This window comes from Gekko japonicus, unplaced genomic scaffold, assembly GCF_001447785.1.
Source record: "Gekko japonicus isolate JY-2015 unplaced genomic scaffold, Gekko_japonicus_V1.1 scaffold6, whole genome shotgun sequence".
Lineage (NCBI taxonomy): Eukaryota > Metazoa > Chordata > Lepidosauria > Squamata > Gekkonidae > Gekko > Gekko japonicus.
Genome location: NW_015166417.1, coordinates 105882 through 111620, shown reverse-complemented (window position 1 = coordinate 111620; position 5739 = coordinate 105882).

Below are 5739 nucleotides of genomic sequence, written 5' to 3'. Positions count from 1 at the left end.
ATTAAAGTGGTGAAGCCAAGGTTGAGCAGGATGGGGGGAGCACCGCTGTCACAGTGAACATGGGGAACTGTGCCAGGACCAGTAGTGGAGGCTGGGAGCTGTGCTGGGCCTGACCTGAACTTGCACAAGCAGCTGCACTGGGCTGGCTGTGGGACTGGCGGGGGGCAGGTAGCCCAGCAGTAATAGTGGGGAGGGAGGGAGGCCACCTGCCTTCCAACATGGCTCCCGTAACCACCTGCAGTTAATTGCTGCCTGGCGGTGGCAAGGAGGGCAGGAGCTGCGGAACTCCCCTTCTGCGGGCCCCTAGGAGCTGCTTCCACTCCCAGCTCCCTATTTTGTCACTGGGGTTTGAAGCTCCTGGTGGTCTGGACAGGCCATTTCTCCTGTGGCTCGGCTGTTGTCCTTCAGTCACCCAGAACCTGCAGGGCTATCTGGACAGCCTTGGGAGAGAGAGGCAGCAGAGACTACCCCTACTCACCAACCTGCCTGCCTGCCTGTCTCCATGTCAGCTGGAAACAGAGGGAGCCGTGCCAGTCTGGCAGTTCAGGGAGCCTCTGTCTCACCATTCAGCAGCTCAAACACAGGAGCTGTTGTCTGCACATGCACAGTCAATATCTCCTCTGGTGTTTTTTTTGGGGGGGAGGATAAACCCCCACTCCCTTTTTTGAAGGTTTCGATTTTTTTGTTGTTGCAAACTTGGGGGATTTGGAGAAACCAGAACCTGCAGGGCTATCTGGACAGCCTTGGGAGAGAGAGGCAGCAGAGACTACCCCTACTCACCAACCTGCCTGCCTGCCTGTCTCCATGTCAGCTGGAAACAGAGGGAGCCGTGCCAGTCTGGCAGTTCAGGGAGCCTCTGCCTCACCATTCAGCAGCTCAAACACAGTCTGCACATGCACAGCCAATATCTCCTCTGGTTTTTTTCTTCTTCGGGGGGGGGATAAACCCCCATTCCCTTTTTTGAAGGTTTCGATTTTGTTGTTGTTGCAAACTTGGGGGATTTGGAGAAAAGTCTCCTTTGTATCAAAGTAGTCCCAATCTGTGGATTTAAGTATTTGCAGATTGGGGCACACTGTGCTATTAGAGAGAAGAGTTTAGATCGCTGCAGAAGAGAATGTTAAAAGACAGGAGCAGTATGAAGCACAGGAGCCACTAGGAAGCACAGCTTCTTCTAATTGTGGACTGAGGACTGTCAACAAGGTAGTTGATTGTATATTTGCAAGACACAACAGTGGGGTTTCAGTACCTACTAAGGTTGCCAAACTCCAGATTGGGAAATTCCAGGAGATTTGGGGATGGAGTCTGGATAGGGGTATTTGCAAGACACAACAGTGGGGTTTCAGTACCTACTAAGGTTGCCAGATCCAGGTTGGGGAATTCCTGGAGATTTGGGGATGGAGTCTGGATATGGGAGGGACCTGAGCAGGTTATCACACCATAAACTCTGACTTTCAAAGCAGCCGTTTTTTCCAGGGGAACTGATCTCTATAGTGTGAAGATCAATTGCTGTTCTTGAAGATCTCGAGGCCTTACCAGGAGGTTGGCAGCTCTAATACATACCAAAAACTACTTTGAAGCTACTTGTCAGTCTTTTCAAATTCTATGTAGTTTAAGATTCTTGAAGCCACTATTGGCTGAAAACAGAGATTTATACCCTTCTGAGAACCTGTCCAGAACTGTGTTTGCAAAGAAGCCGAGGTTACCCATACACCTTGTATTCGGTGGAGGTTCTGATTCCTGCTTCAGGGTTTGCTTGTGGCTTTTATCAATAGCTAGATCCATCTGTATCAAACCCAGGCAATCCACTTTGCAACAAGATTCGTGGTGATTTTGCATCACCAGTAAACAAACCAATGGCACAGCACACTGCATTGTGATGTCATGATATGTAGGAAATGGAAACATCGTATGTTAACAATGCTTCAGAATGTGATTTGCTCACACATTTTGCTTCTTCAGGCACTTCCATGTTTTGATTTCTTTGAAATAGCCACGTTTGGTTATTTTTGAAGGAGAATACTGGGCGGATATATCAGGATTTTAATGTAAAGGTGAATTTGGATCTTTAGTAAAAGACTGACAAATATGTAAACAGAAATTCCCCACCTACTCAGTTTTCTGTGAGGCATGCATTTTAATAGAAGCTACCATATGCATCTCGCATCTCCTTATAAACATTGATTTAGCTTTTAGCAAGACATGTATATGAGAGACCAATTGTTAAGCACCTGCAAATGAGAAACAGAGGCATTCTAAAAGGTGCTGCCTCGTGGTTATCTTTATTTATTTATTTACTTCATTTATAGGTAGGTAGAATTTTTATTGCATGAGGCTAAAGGCCATAACAATATAACGTTAGCTGCCTGAGCAGTAATAAATATTACAGTAAAAACACAACAAGGTTAAAAACAATGTTAAAATTGTCAGGACCAGGACATAGCAGAGAGTACAGCACACTGAACATCAGGATAAAATTTTTGCACGAATCTTCTTGGCAGCCAGTGCATACAGTGACATCGTACAGGTGACATAATGATTGTCATCAGATAAGAGATAGATGATTTTGTCTGTCACTGAATGTGAGGCTAGCCTGGCTAAAATGGCTGCAAGGAACTTGGCCCTGGGAAATAAGTAAAGGTCATAAAACAGGATATAATGAGGGAGATCTTCCAATTCCAGGGCTCCACAGATACATACTTGCTCAGCAACTGGTGTATGCCGATAATGGCCAACTAAAGCATAAGAAGTATGCTTTTGCTAAATTACAAAGCCAGGCCATCCTAGAGAGGAGGGAATCCCAGTTTTGGGAGCTGGTCTCTATCAGCCTGGGTAAAACTTCCACCCAGCTAATGACTGCCATGCACACTTCAGTTAGATCTTTGGGATCCCTTCCATTCTTCCCAATAGGGTTTTTGTGCAAGCTCCCTCTATTGATAAATCTATTTTGCCCCAGTGGGCTCCTGTAAACTTCTTAGATTAAAGGTTTGATCTCCTCTGTTTCTTCTGTCAAGGCCCCAGAGGAGGACATGATCCCTCCAGAACTATTAAAATATTTCCCTGACAGGTGGGCCTCAGTTTTGGCCCACCTGTTCACCCAGATCTATACAACAGGGGTCCTCCCGTTAGGGTAGAAACACAGCATTGTGTCCCATTATATAAAAATGAGGCTAGATGGATTCCCAGCAGTTACCACCCAATTAGCCTGCTGGATATAGTCTCCAAAATGTACAGCAAATATCTTTTGGGGAAGTTGGAGGACTGGGAAGCCTCCAACCAAATTATCTGCCCAGAGCAAGCGGGCATCAGAAAAGGGCAAAGTGCATTTGATCATTGTCTGATCTTATACCATCTTGTCCTAATATGCATGTGGGGCCCTACCAAACATCAGTTTGCAGCTTTTGTGGACCTAAAAGCTTCTTTTGACTCAGTGGCTAGGGACCAACTTTGGTCAAAGCTGGCATTATGAACATCAATACATGGCTACTGTTTCTGCTATGAGAACACTATAGCAATCTGACAGTTAAAATAAGAGTGGGCACCTCTGGATCACTAACTGAGGAGATCCCAATCCTCAGAGGGATAAAACAAGGGTGCATTCTAGATTCCCTGCTCTTCAACCTATATTTCAATGACATAGTGGTAAGACTGACAGGCCCTGAGTTTATTTCACCTTCCCTTGGCCAACAGAAAGTATCTATTCATCTCCAGCCTTCTGTGCAGTCCCACACTGGAACTGTGATTGTGCAGTCCAGCCACCGGAGGCTCTCTTTCAGCTACTCTGGTATTTCTTTAACAGTCCAAGGGTAGCCACTCCCTTGCAGAGCTCATTAGAGGCCATCTTCCTGCCAAACAGTCATGTGCTCTGTAGGGAGGAGCCCCCTGTTCCCCTCAGTCCCTTCTTCATTGCCACATCCTGAGGATGTGTTTTCTTCAAGCTCTGGTTGTCATGAGTTTTTCCCCCTCAAAGTTTTTTTCATCCTCGGGACTCTCCCCTCTTGAGGAAATGTCGCAGGAAGCTTTGTTTAAAAGCTTGTTCAGATGCAGGGCTATTTTTGGGCAGGAACGCACAGGAACGGAGTTCCGGCTGGCTCCCAAGTTGGCCATGCCCAGCAGGAACTCATTAGCATAATAGGCCACACCCAACAGCAGAAACTCATTAGGATTGGCTACATTAGGGGTGTGTGGCCTAATATGCAAAGAAGTTCCTGCTACAAAAAAGCCCTGGGTTTTGACAACAAACAAGGTAAACAGAATAACAAGCAAAAGGTGGGTGTGGCTGGATAACCACACTTCTGGTAACATGGGGATGTGGCCTAATGTGCTAATGAGCTGTGCTGTCAGAGGTGTGGCCTAATATGCTAATGAGTTTCTGCTGCTGGGTGTGGCCTATTATGCTAATGAGTTTCTGCTGGGCTTTTTCTACAAAAAGAGCCCTGTAAGATGAACACCTTCTCTGCCTTTTCTGCTTGGGTGAGGTCCATAATACAGCCATGTGCAAGATTTGCATCCAATTTACCCCGAAAGCCTACTCAGATTGAGCAGTGTGCTTAAAGGCAAGCTCTTTTGCTCTAATAGCCTGGCAGCAAAAACATCTGCCTGTCCATGCAGTCAATCCTCGCTCTCGAAATCTCCAGTCAGAACCGACCAACTTGTGAGCCTGCCATTGAGTGCCTCTGTTCTATTGGTTCCAGGGACAGAAACGTTGGGTCTGATCGCCTGCCCATTCAGCTGAATGCGGCACGTTGGAATCCCTGCCCAAGAAAGCCAAACTCAAACATAAGGAGAAGCATTGTTCCAGTTCTAAGACGCTCCCAGAATTGATTATCTCTTTGTTTGCAGCCAAACTGTTTTTAGTTCCAATGGAACAGAGGGAAGTTTCCCCACCACAAACACCTTCTCTATATGCCTCCTTGGCTCATTCGTTCTCAGAGGGGGAAATAGAGCCTGGCCAGGGTGCACTGGCAGTTCCAATTACTAGTCGACTGTTAGAACCATCCTCCCCAGCACCGTGGCAGAGTTCTATTCCTCCACCTCCTTGGCAAGGCTACTTTTATTATTTTCCTTCTCCTAGTCTCAGGAATGGGGTGACTGGCAATCACTAAAAGAACCTCCAGTACTGAAGCATCCCTTTCTACGAAACGGTGACACTGTGGGTCTGCCAGTTTTGTATCCTCCTGTCAGTTTGGTATCATCCTGCAATCTCTCCCTACCTCCTCATGGGGCATTCTGATTCTGAGGAAGAGAAGGTTTTGAGGGCTGACTTCCCTTCTGATCTGGGCTCAGACTTACCATTAGACCCTTCCCCTGATGACCCTGTAGGGGACTCTGACCCAGTGTCCCCCAGTGAAGATCTGAAGTTCTACGCAGAGCAAATGGTGCGAATGGCTAAATTGCTAGAAACAGAGGTGACCTCCAGCAACCCCAGACCTCGAGACAAGTTCTTAAGCAAACTTTATTCAGAGTCACTTGGTATAATAGCCTTCCCTATCTTAGAGGGTATTGCTGACATCTCCAAGGCTCTCTAGCAAAAACCAGCTAGCGTGGCTGCCACATCCAAAAGGTGGAGAATTTATACAGGGTACAACAAGAAGGTCATACTTATTTATTCAACCATTCTCCAGCCTCATCCCCATAACCAAGGAGATGCATGCAAAACAGTGTACAGGTGTGCATTCCTCACCAGCTGATAGAGAGGGGCAAAAAATTGATACAGTTAGTAGAAAAGTTTACTCTTCTGCT